Source organism: Acomys russatus, chromosome 6 (genome assembly GCF_903995435.1).
Source record: "Acomys russatus chromosome 6, mAcoRus1.1, whole genome shotgun sequence".
Classification (NCBI taxonomy): domain Eukaryota; kingdom Metazoa; phylum Chordata; class Mammalia; order Rodentia; family Muridae; genus Acomys; species Acomys russatus.
Window position 1 is genome coordinate 27,714,919 of NC_067142.1, and position 13,181 is coordinate 27,728,099.

The 13,181-nt window shown below is 38.4% G+C and overlaps 1 protein-coding gene across 7 annotated transcripts in view; it reads left to right on the forward strand.

Annotated features, from left to right (window-relative positions):
* R3hdm1 (R3H domain containing 1) overlaps positions 1–13,181 on the forward strand; it is a 122,204-nt gene that overhangs the window by 5,814 nt on the left and 103,209 nt on the right. The window lies entirely within an intron of this gene.

Genomic DNA, 13,181 nt, shown 5'->3' on the forward strand with positions numbered 1-13,181 from the left:
TTACCCTTGGCTGTCCTGGACTCACTTGGTGGACCAGGCTGGCCTCGAACTCACAGCAATCCACCTACCTCTGCCTCCCAGGTACGTATGCCACCATGCCCAGCTGAGATAAATTCATTTTATATATGCATGCACACATGCATGTGCATACACACAGTATAATGTCAGGTAAAAAAAATTGTTACAATGAAGGGAATAAAAGATCAAGAGATAAATAATGGACTTTTGGGCCAAAGTAGCCAGGGAAGAAATCTCTTGACTTTAAACACAGTGGAGTGAAGTGATGGCCATGAGACAGAAATATGAACAACATTGCGAGGCCTTGAAATGGGGGAAATGGGAGCACCTTGGGTGAGTATGAAAATATAATTATGGTGGTTCAGAAGTGCTTCAGGTCTTTTTCTCCGTACATTAAGGATTCCCTGCTTCTGAGCTCAACCAAAAGATGTCAAAGCTTTTTGTACATTGCCTGCATTTAAGTAGGCTGGTGAATCTGTTGGGATGAGAAGTCACTCTGGCTCTTTTGAGCTCACTGTAATATGTAACTGGGTAACTTTCAAAGTTTACTTTTCCTTTTCTTTCTTCCTGCAGGGATTATAAATGGAAGGGGAAATATCTCTTTGCACTTTTAGAGGAGTGAACAGATTGGCTGACGTAACAGAGAAAACAGGCAAATAATCACTAAGTCTCTGTTTGCACTATTCCAGTAACAAAACAGGTTCCTGGGGGACCTTTTATTTCTTTGTTCTGTAGCCTTCCAATTGCCATTGTTTCCTTCCTTCTGACCTTTGTGTGTCTGTCTGTCTATGTGGACATGCATGTGTATGTGCATAAATGTACTTGTGTATAGTACTAGAGATGGAACCCATGATGGAATCCATGTTAAGCATACCTATTCCCACTGAGGTACATTCTTAGTGCTCTCTTTTAATTTTGGGAGGGAATAGGCAGAGAGCAAGGCTCCAACCAGTCCAGAAACTAATAAGGTATCAGAAGGTATAGAGTTGTCATTGTGACCTGCTCCTCTCCACAAGACCCTACTAGAGAAATAGAAATTACAGTCTGGATAGAGTGGGAGACTTAACGTGCCTCATCACTTGGCTCAGTTGTCTTAAAAAGGAAAAAGGGTAGAGGAGTTATTAACCATACAACTAGTCCTCATAGCCATTTATACTTCCCCAGACTGTTTACTCTTCTGAACCTTACATATTATTATTGGTATTACCAATTAGAATTGGTAAATACTAGTACTTAATATTACCAGTAGTATGTTGTTGCTGATCAGCTAGATCCAAAGTGAATTTGGTTTTAGAGCAAATCAGACTATAATGGTATCTTTCTAATTTTAGGTTTCATTTTAACACAATAGGACCACAGGGGGAACTGCTTTGAAGAACTATTTATTACTTTTTTTTGTTATTTGTTTTTGTTTTGAGACATGCAATCCCAAAAGTAACTATTAATTGAATTTTTTTTTTACTACACTGTCACAAGTTGAATGTAAACGCTTAAGTCTTTCCCTTGTTTCTTATTTCTTCACTTGGTGTCTATCACTTCTGAGAACCTCGTGAGTCCTCACTTACATACTTGCAGTCCAAGACCTCTAGTTAGTTCCAAAGCCTATATACTGATCTTTTTCATAGTTGTATAGCCTTATCATGAAGTTAACTTAAAACTTAGATGTGGTATAAGATTAACAGAAACAACTATTAATAAATAGAAAAATTACTATCTTCTGTAATAGAACTTAGATTAAGGTGGTCCCTGTCAGAATGCCTTTACTTTGCTTGTCTTGTGATGAGACAGGGAAATGGGTGATAAGGTGTTGTGATGCAGAGTAGGGGCATGTGAGCAGACACTACAATAGCTAAGTAATTAATCTGATAGCTCTGTAGGTGCTCAGTGACTCAGGAGCCAGGAGCTGGTAGTGTATAAAGTGTGACTGTACTGATTGCCTAGCAGGGGACTGAGTGAAACAGCCTGAGATTTTATTATGTTATTCTGAATGGCATATCATTTAAAACTCATGAACTGTCAGTTTTTAAATTTTCTGTGTAATACATTTAGACCACTGTCAGCCATGACTATGGAAACCATAGAAGACAAAATTACCAGTAACAAATGTCTGCTATGTTTACCCAGCGTGAACACAACCAGTGAACTTAAAATACAGGCCTTCGATTTCCCAGGCTAACATCATGTTGCCAAGTATAAATCATTTCAGGAATTACTCTGTGCTTTTCTTACCCCAGAATTTAGTGGAAGCAAAGTTACTAGTATTTCAAAATCAATTAAACTCCAGGGGTTTTTATGATTTGTTTGTTGTTGTTTTATAATTTTATTATTTATATTGGGTAGAGTACTTCCTGTGGTGCATGCATAGATGTTGGAGGACAGCTTTAATTACTTCGTTCTTGGCCAGGCATGGTGGTGCACACCTTTAATCCAGGAGTCAGAGGCAGGCAGATCTTTGTAAGTTCGAGGCCAGCATGGTCTACAAAGCCAGTCCAGGACAGCCAGGGCTACACAGAGAAACCCTGTCTTGAAAAAAAGAACAAGTTGGTTCTCTCTTCCCATCACATGGGCCCTAGGTATAAAACTCTGGTTAACAGGCTTGGCAGCAAGCATCTCTACTGACTCGCTGACTCAAAGTTCGTGTTTTCTTTCTTTATTTACTACATACAGTAAATATTAATGTTCTTCAGAGCTGCTTCCAGTGTCTCACATGTCTGTCGCTCCCATTACTTACAGTAGAGAAAAAAAAAAAACTTAGCTTTACTAGTGAACAAGTAACTGGCATATCGTGTAAGAGTTCCTTTATAGCTAGGTGACTGAGGTCTTTCTGATTTACATACCATTCAGTTTTAAGAGTAAACCTGGCCTGATGGTAGTGCTGCACACCTTTGATTCCTGCACTTAGGAGGCAGAGGCAGGTGGAGTATTTGAGTACGAGGCCAGCCTGATCTACAAAAGGAGTTCCAGGAGATAGATAGGCTGGCCGGCTGACTGTGTGCTGCAGAGTAATTGTTATCATTAAATGTTTTTCTAGTCAATGTCATGACACTGGGTTGAGGAGATTCACCAGGTAGGTAAGTAAAGTTTTCCTTTTGGAAGGTTGGAAATAAAAGAAGTAGGAAAGGCTGTCTGCTTTAGGAACACAGCAGCAGCAAGAAAGGACAAATCAGAGGAGGAAGTGGAACCACGACAAACACCTACTCTAAAAGTACAGTTATTTAGGGTCATTTAACGTAGGAATAAATTGTCCATGTAACTACTTTTAAAACTCACCAGGTTTAATATATTACAGTCTGGTTGTTGTTGATGGTAATTTGTTTTCTTTTGAAAATGATGAATAAAGGGGAAAAGCTTCAGAATTCACTTTTTTTAATATGATAACTAATTAGGATGCAGATATTATGGGGTAGGTGTTAAATCACATTACTTTGCATGTGAGCACAGCTTTTCACACTTAAATAAGTCATGTGTAGTTGTGATTTTTGTCCTCTACACTATGCAGTTTGAAGGGAACATCTTTGCTAATTGAGTTCAAGGAAATGTATCTTTCTGGTTTTGTTGCTTTTTAAATTTGAGTGGCATGTCAAAAATAATTACTAACCTGATTTGAAAATGGGTTTTATTATATGATTCACTAAGCTTTAGATTTTCACTCAGTATTATACTGAAGATAAATATTTATTGCATAAGAAAATGACAGGTCATTTGTTAGTGTTAGTATTAAACAACTAGATTATAAGCCAGGCAGTGGTAGTGGTGGTGCACACCTTTAGTCCCAGCATTCTAGATGCAGAGGCAGACAGATCTAAGTGAGTTCTAGGACAGTGAGGGCTACGCAGAGAAACCCTGTCTTGAAAACTAAACAACAACAGAGCTAGATTATAAATGAACATGAGCTGTTCAGTTCTAGTAATTGCAAAATAGGAAAGTTAGCATAACTTGTCTGTACTATAACTGAGAAATAATTTCTGGCTACTAAGTAAAGAGGTTTTATTAGTGTGCCTTTACAAATCCCAATAGAAGAAAACGTCAGCATTGTGAGACTAAGAAAACGTAATAAGGGATGTGTCATCTATCTATAATCCCAGCAACACTCTATCTCCTGAGATGGGGATCCTGAGTTGTAGACAAGCCTGGGTGGGCTACATACATAGCAAGACACTCTTCACAAAGGGGAGGGATGAGTACACATATATGAAAATATAAGTATATATACTATGACTATTATGAAAGCATATCTGTATTTGTTAATGGTATGAGCTAGTACACAATCTTCACACTATAAGTCAACCAATCATAACTTGAAGAGAATGAGAAAGTAAGTCTAGGTACTGAAACCAGGTACTTTATCAAGCCCCAAATGCTGGATGGTCTGGTAAGGATGATGATAGAGATTTGGGTACTTCAAAAAACTAGATCAGGGCTGGAAAGGTGGCTGTTCTTCCAAAAGGTCCTGAGTTCAATTCCCAGCAACCATATGGTTGCTTATAACAACTTATAAAGAGATCTGGTACTCTCTTCTGGCAGGCAGGCACACACGCAAGCAGAACATTGTATACATAATAAATGGATAAATCTTTAAAACAACAATAACAACAACAAAAACCCTACAACAACTGGGAATGGACATGTGCCTATAATCCAAGACTCAGATGGCTGAAGTAGGAAGATTCTAAGGTGGAGGCTAGTCTGGAACTACAGAGCTAGACCCTGTCTAAAAACAGAATTAAAACCAAAAACAAAAAAAACAAAAAACAAAAAAAAACAAACAACAACAGCTCACAGAGATCTGCCTGCCACTGCCTCCCAAGTGCTGGAATTAAAGGCATGTGCCACCCAGGCTTGGAAATAAAGGTTTTAACTCATTTAAAAAAACTGCTCTAAGAAGAGAGTTGCAGGGCTATCTTCAGGCACAATATCACCTATGAAAATAATTTATTGTTTTCAGCTATACAAGCAACGGATCTGGTACTCTGGTCCAAAGGGGCCTGACTACTACTTAAATTTGCAGCAGGTATTGGCATCATCCAGATTATACTATTTTTGCAGGCATATAGGAAACAAAATAATGTGTCATGGAAGTCTCCACCTATATCTCAGATGAAGGTTTTGGATGACAGGTAGCCTCGGCAGGCGTTGCAGGAAATGAGACATGTGGGTACGTGTGTGCACACGCACGCACACACACTCTCTCTCTCTCTCTACAGTAAAGAGCCCAGGAAGCAACGAGATGCCAGTATGCTATGTGATTATTGAGGAAAATCATAGGACATGACCAGAACTACCCCACAAAAGATACCATTATTGGCTACAGCTAGAAAGCTGTCGGGGCAGTGCTGCCCGGGACTTCTGGGGCTTTCATCCTACTACCATGTGCTTAAGCTGCCGTACAGTTTACTGTTAGATAAAATGTTTGTCTTGCTGGGATTTGTTCTTCCCTCCTTTCTATGCTCTTGTTCCTTGTTTATTCTATTTTTGTCTTTGAAATATATCACTTAATTTGTAATTTCATACAGGCTCATAGCTAACAGTTTGCCTGAGTCCCAGAAGAGGTTTGGGGCTGTTGTGGGATGCTGGAACTGTTAAGACTTTAGGGACTCTTGGAACTAGATTGAGTATATTTTGCAGTATGAGATGGAGGTGAGCCTTTGAGGAACAGGCAGAATGCTGTGGCTTGAATCTGAAATGTTTGTATATGGTGGGTTTGGAAGCCAACTGATTGGTTTTTGTAGAGTCATTGGACCCCAAGAGCTAAAGGGGTTGATGTTTTGATGAGTATATAATATGATGGCATTATCAGGAGATGGTGAAAATAGGTAGGACTTGGTTGGAAAAAGTTGGTTACTGTGGGTTTTGTGTGTGCTGCAAGTATGTATTTTTCCTCTGATTGTTCATCTTTTTCCCGGTTGCCATGAGGTAAGAACGACCATGCTATATGATCCTCCTCCATCATGTTCTACTTCACTACAGATTGAGCAATTGAATCAGTTGACTGTAAGCTGAAACCTTGAGACAAAATAAGTCTTGCTTCCTTCAAGTTGTTTTTCTTAGGTGTTTGTTACAGTGATGCAAAGTCTTACTAACACAGACCTTAGTATAAGGGGGGAAATGGCAGGAATTGTCCACAGAATGGTATTTTACATTGTATTATTTTCAACATTTGTCCATTTTATGGAGAAGGTGTCCTTCTACCTAAATGCTGTGCTAGTCACAGTAACTGAGGTAGTCTGCGCCTGCCTCCTGAGTGCTGGGATCACACCTGGCAAGTCTTTTTTTAACTCAGTCTATCACTATCCTATTTTTCTCAGTGTTATCTAGACTCTTGACTTAGTATTAGTAGATTTTTAAGAAAGGGATATCATTAGTGCTATTTTAGAGTTTAAAGTCTGGCTCAAAGTAGAAAACATTACAGCTTAAGGCAAAATGAATCCTAGTCTATGGAGTCTGGAAAAAACCAATGATGCTGGCCCTCCAGGAATGTAATACACAAACATTATTCAGCCTTGTTATTTCTTTGACTTTTAAAGCTCACAGTTGATTATTACTGCCCCCCATATTGTTTTTCAATAAGAAAAGGTGATCCATTTTTTCATTCATAGGGTTTTGAGTATGTATTGAGGATTTTTGAAACAATGTCTCACTATGCACTTTAGGGTGGTCTTGAATTTTGTGATCTTTCTGCCTTGACATCACAAGTGCTCCAATTATAGGTGTGTGCCACCTTGCCTGGCCAGAATTAGAATTTTGATAGGGATTATTTTTATTACCTTTGGGTCTTTATTTTGCAGGCAGCTCATTTGAGGAAGTAGCCATCTCATCCTGCTTTTCCAGGTTTTCTTTGTTGGTAGCAGAGTTGTACTGTTTTGTCTGAGGTTCTGCATGAGCCACTACCTCGTAGCATCACCAGGTGGTGATGTCTGGTAGGTAAATTGTACTGCTAGCCTTACTCTGTGGCCCAGTGAAATCACACTGACGGCCCTGTTTTGGGTAGGTTTGCTGTGGTGCTTCTTCAATCATCTCTGAGCAGGCAGAGTTGCTGGTTGCCTTCTCTGGCACCACAGAACTGGTTTTTTTTGGGGAGGGGGGTTATTATAGTTGGTTCACTGGTTTAGTGAGTTCTGGCACTAGCTAAGGTCTCTAGGTTTACAGCTCTGCTACCTGCAGTGGTCCACATCAGAAGCATGCTCCACAGACATGTGTACTGAAGCTTGCTTCCTGTCCTGGGGCACATACAGTAGAGGACCTAGGTTTGATTGAGCCACCACTTTGCGGCCAGGGCTGATTATGGCCACATACTTGCTCTGCAGGTAATTGCCGACCTAGAGCTGTGTCTTAATTTAGAAACTTAACAGTAGCACCCAGGCATGCCTTCTATATAGTACTAGCTTGAGGCCTATGGACCTTGTTTATTGCTGCCTAATACTTTTAGTTTCCTTAGAGTGACACCTCTGTTAGGCAGAACACAAAGAAACAGTCGAGATCCCCAAGATTGTAGCACTGTTTCCTAGAGTTTCTACTGCTGTGAAGGCATACCATGGCCACGACTAGTCTTGTAAAGGAAAATGTTAACTGGGCCTGACCTACAGCTCAGAGAGTTCATTGTATCAGGAAGCACGGTGGCATACAGGGCAGACATGGTGCTGAAAGGGTAGCTGAGAGTTCTGCATCTTCTGTCAGCAGGCAGTAAAAGGAATGAATGACACTGGGCCTAGCTTGAGCATCTGAAACCCCAAAGTCCATCCCCAGTGACACACTTCCTCCAACAAGGCCACACCTACTAATAGTACCATTCCCTGTGAGCCTGTGGGGGCATTTTCATACAAACCACCATGCACTAATTGATGAACTCCACCTGTTTCTTACTGACTGGAGTGGTTTAGCCCTGTCAGCATTACCAGTGTTACTGGGGGATCAGACTTAAGTGAGTTTCCTGAAATGGTTCTCACAATGACTGAGGTAGATCATCAGAGATACTTGAGAAAGTCATGTTTCTGCCCACTTAGAATATATTTTCAGTTCGCTGGTTAACAGTATCCTATTTCAGATTGCGAAAAAGTGACAGTGTAATTACTAAGGATACTACACATGATCTTAACCAGAAGTCTGCAAAGTGATAATTTTTAAGGATAAGAAATACTAATCTAAAATAAAAAATAAAAAAAAACGTTGCTCTGTTAAGCCATACACGGTGTCTATATGGTTTCTTCTGGGATATCTGTGGTATTTAGCCATGTATGCTTGTACACACATACAGATGAAATGTTCATCTGTATATAAAATAAAAATAAATCTTTTAAGACACTAAATTGATATATCAAACCTCCTAGACATATGTTAGTGAGGAGATAGAAGAAAGTGTCCTCAGTGCTCTTGGTAGGACATGTGGCTTGATATTGGAAGATAGTATTTAAGTTTCTTTCTAAAAAATAAAAGCAAGAACTGCCTTACATCCTTCTTAATTCACTTTAAGTGTTTAATTCTGTAGTACTAAGTGTTTTCTCATTGTGTACAACCAGTCCCTAACATTCTTTTCATCTCATAAACCTGTGGAACTAATTCCTAATTTCATTTCCCTAACTCCTTGCAGCCAACATTCAGCTTTCTATCTCTGAATTTGACTCATGTTAATCTCATATTAGTGGAATCATACAGTATTTGTGTTTGTGATGTGTTGATTCATAATAGTGTGATATCCTCAAGGTTCATCTGTGTTGAAGCAAACATCATAGCTTCCTTCTTTAGATAGGCTGAATAATATTTGCTTGTATGTGTGTACAACATGCTGTTTTCCGTTCATTTATCCAGGTTTTGAAATTTTAGATTTTGTCCTTTTAAACTGTCAACTTAACTTAGACTGGTCTAAGAGGAAAGCCTCAATTGAGGAATTGCCTATATCAGATTGACCTTTAGGGCATATCTATGGGAAATTGTCTTATTATTCAGTGAAGAAGGACCTAGCCCACAGTGAGCAGCCTAGGCTAGGCACTTGGGTTAAGGCTATATAGGAAGACTAGCTAAGTGCAAGCCTGTGAGCAAGCCAGCAAGCAGCATCCCTCCATGGTCCTTACTTGAATTCCTGCCCCGACTTGGACTGTGACCACTTCGAAGTATAAGCCAAGCCATTCCTTCCCCTGAATTGCTTTTGGCCAAACTGTTTTATCACAGCAACAGAAATGAAACTAGAAAAAAATTTGAGGAACTAATATGCTAATTTACATAGTGGTTATACTATTTGACATCCTTGCCACTGCTTTTTATTTTCTGGATTTTTAGAGGTACATATCCTAGTGGATATATACATTGACATCTCTTTTTTTATTTTAACTTATATTTCCCTTATATTTATTGATGTTGAACATCCTTTCATGTGGCTGTTGACTATTTGTATAATCTTCTTATATAAATTAAAGTTCTTTTATATTCAATTATAGCTATGTGTTTTGCATATTTTCAAAATTGGATTTCTCTTGCTATGTTTATCATAATTTAGTTTATTATTTTAATCAGCTTTGTTGAAATTCAATATTAAAATAAGACCACACTTTTCTTAAACAAAGGTTTTCGGTGAGTCAGTGTGAGAATGTAGTGTAATTCAAAACTTCATATTTTTAGCTGTGCATGGTGGTGCACACCTTTAATCCCAGAACTCTGGAGGAAGATTGCTGTGAGTTCAAGGCCAGCCTGGTCCACAAAGTGAGTCCAGGACAGCCAGAGCTACACAGAGAAACCCTGTCTCAGGGAAAAGAAAAAAAAAAAAAATACACTTTAAATTCTTTTTTTGATTGATTGATTGATACTGTTCTGTCTGCATGTGTGCCTGCATGCCAGAAAAGGGTACCAGATCTTGTTATAGATGGGTGAGAGCTACCATGTGGTTGCTAGGAATTGAACTCAGGACCTTTGGAAGAACAGACCATGGTCTTAACCTCTGAGCTATCTCTCCAGCCCAAAGACTTCATATTTCATTTAGAATTATCTTAATAGATGACATCTTAAGGAAGCTTTAAAAAAGCTCTATAAACATTACCAATTTTAGTCCCAGCACTCAGGAGGCAGAGGCTGGTGGATCGCTGTGAGTTTGAGGCCAGCCTGGTCTCCAAAGTGAGTCCAGGACAGCCAAGACTACACAGAGAAATCCTCTCTCCAAAAACCAAAACACAAAACAAAAAACCAATTTTGATTTTTCAATTATTACTTAGTCATAATTGGACAAAAAGTAATAAGCATTTGAAGAATGCTCATATTAACTTTCTTATAGCTATCTCAGCCATTTATTATTTATTGTTGTAGTCTACATAATTGGGATAAGTTCAGTGTTCCATTTCAAATCTTACCATTCATTTCTAGTCCTCAAGATTTTATCTCTTAACAATTCTGTAAGAAGAGGTTTTTGCATTTTGTGGAAAAATTAACATTCATTAAAGTGCAGGTGACAAGAAAGGCGTAGACCAAAAAGATGAAAGCAGATGAAATACAAAGGTGACTTTGACTGATCTTTTGATTTTGTGAACTGGAACGTTTTATGAGGGCCTGTATTCTCTTAACTGCTTGAAGATGTTCGTGGTAAGTAACAAAGGAGAAGATCCTGAGCATCTTTTCACATGTGAAAAGGTATTTTTAAAGGCACATAAGATGACTATGTTATTTCTTCCACCATCAACATTTTTTTAAAGATTTATTTATTTATTTTGTGTATATGAGTGCTCTATCTGCATGTGCATCTGCGGGCCAAAAGAGGCATCAGATCACATTGAACTCAGGACCTATGGAAGAGCAGTCAGTGCCCTTAACCCCTGAGCCATCTTTCCAGCTCCACTGTCAACATTTTTAAATTACAGTGTTTGTTGTTATTGTTTAGGACAGTGCTAAGTATCAGAGCTGTATAAAGACAAACTAGAGTTGCTTTGCAGAAGTGGTCACTAGAATAGCTAGATGTAAGTCTGGAAGCCACATCATAGAGGGAATTGTTGAAAAGAATTGTGGAAGTTTTATTTTTAAAGAGAAACAGGATGACACCGATTCTGAGGTAGTTAAAATGAAATTTATTTTATGTTCCTTTGAACTTCACAAAAGTTGATTAATAACTGTTGGAATGAGGCATATATGACACCCAAGCTTTGAATGTTACTGGTAAGACTTTTCAGAGTTTCTGAACTTTAATATAGAATAAGCAATTATTCCAAAATTGATTGTTAGCTAATAGCTAGCATTCCAAAATTGATTGTTAGCTAATAGCTAGCATCTTCTAGTGTGTTTAACTATCATCCCCAAAACTTGAAAGGATATTTGGTAAAGATGTTTATTTTTTGAGAGATGATCTCTCTATGTAGCCCCAGCTGTCATATAACTTTCTATGTAGACCAGGCTTATCTCAAGCTCACAGATCCTCCTGCCTCTGCCTCCCGGGTGCTAGGATTAAAGGTGTGTGTCACTACTTAGCCTGTTAAAGAATTTTTAATTGGAATTGGAGAGATGCCTCAATGAGTAAGAGTGCTTGTTATGAGAGCAAGACAAGTTTATCTCACATCCCCCAGCAGCCATATAAAAAAGCTGGGCTTAGCTGTGGGTACCTGTAATACCAGTCTTTAAAGGGTAGAGACAGTGGATCCTGGGAATTCACAGGGCAGCTAATTTACTCTAAAGGGGTTCTCTCTTCCCAGATAACTCTAACTTGTGGAAGTTGATTTTTTTTTTTTTAATTTACCATTATACTAGTATACTCTCCTTCAAATTAACCTGCACTGGGAGTTAAATTAGAGCTAGAAATCTGCTTGGTGAATAGAAAAGAGTTTAGCTGAAGGAAAAATAGTTGGCTGAGTGATCTGATAGAAATATGTTTGACCTAGAGAAAGAAACACTAAATGCTTTAAACTTTGGTAGAATCAAGTATGAAAGAATTTTCTTTGTAATTTCAGGAAGATTATGAGTATGCTTGTAATGCTGGTAGCTATGTGACTCTTGGAGTCACTCTGCAAGAACCTAGAGTTTACAGCATATTGGCTGAAAATCGCTGTTACTTCTCTTTATTTGTCCTCTTAGGGCTCAGTACTCTTTCCTGAGCATTACACGCCCAGGCACTTTGATTACTGTTGGTTCGTAACATGAGTTATTCCCAAGCACAGATATATAGATAACTAAGCTGTACTTTCTACCTCCGAAGCATGATGTACAACAACGTAGGAAACTGACCAGGTCTCACTGCTCACTGGTGCATAACAGAGCAGTAATGCCCTTAAAGTAGAGCCATGTTTAGCTATTACATCTTACTTTTTGAAAAGCAAAATTGAATCTTTTTACTTTTAATTAAAGGTCTAAAACAGTACAGTATTCATAACAGCTTCTATTCCTTGAAGCACTAAGCCATACCTTGGCTTAACTCCTGGTGAGTCTTCTCCTGTGGTGGGTTTTGCATGCTCTTTTTGCTGTATTGACCTGTTTCTTGTCTTTCCAGGTGTCTTACCCTCCGTTATGATTTACAGTGCTCATTTACTCTTTCTTTCTTTAGAATAGAGTTAGTTTATTCTTAGCCTGACTCTTCTCATTCACAAATCACAGAGGCAGCTTGTGCTCCATCTTACCCTGGAAGCCTGTGGCAGACTTGTTATAAAATGTTATAGGGTATCTACGTAGCTATTTAGAAAAAAGATGAAAATTGGCCCTTGTCTTGCTCTGAGTACAAGAATAAACACAGAAAATTCTATGTAAGTGTTCATAATGTTGTTCATGATAACAAAAAAAGAAAGTAACCTAAATGTTCATTGGCCAATAATTAAATAGAAAAGCATTATATATCTATCCAATGGAATATAATTTGTCAATCTACATGAAAGCACTGCTGCTTGCTCCTTATTCCTTTCTATTTTGGATGGTGTTTTTTGTTTTTGTTTTTTCAAGGCAAGGTTTCTCTATGTAGCTTTGGAACACACTCTATAGACCAGGCTGGCTTCAAACTCAGAGATCTGCCTGCTTCTGCCTTCGGAGTGCTGGGATTAAAAGTGTATACCACCATCATTTGCTCAAATCTTATAATTTTAAACTCTCATGGTTTTTTAATGGTCTTTCGTAACTGACCCAATAATTGATTATTTTTAGGTTTGTACAAAGAGACAGAATAATGTACTAATTTAAAGTAACAGCTGACAGCATTATATTTTTAATCTAAGAGA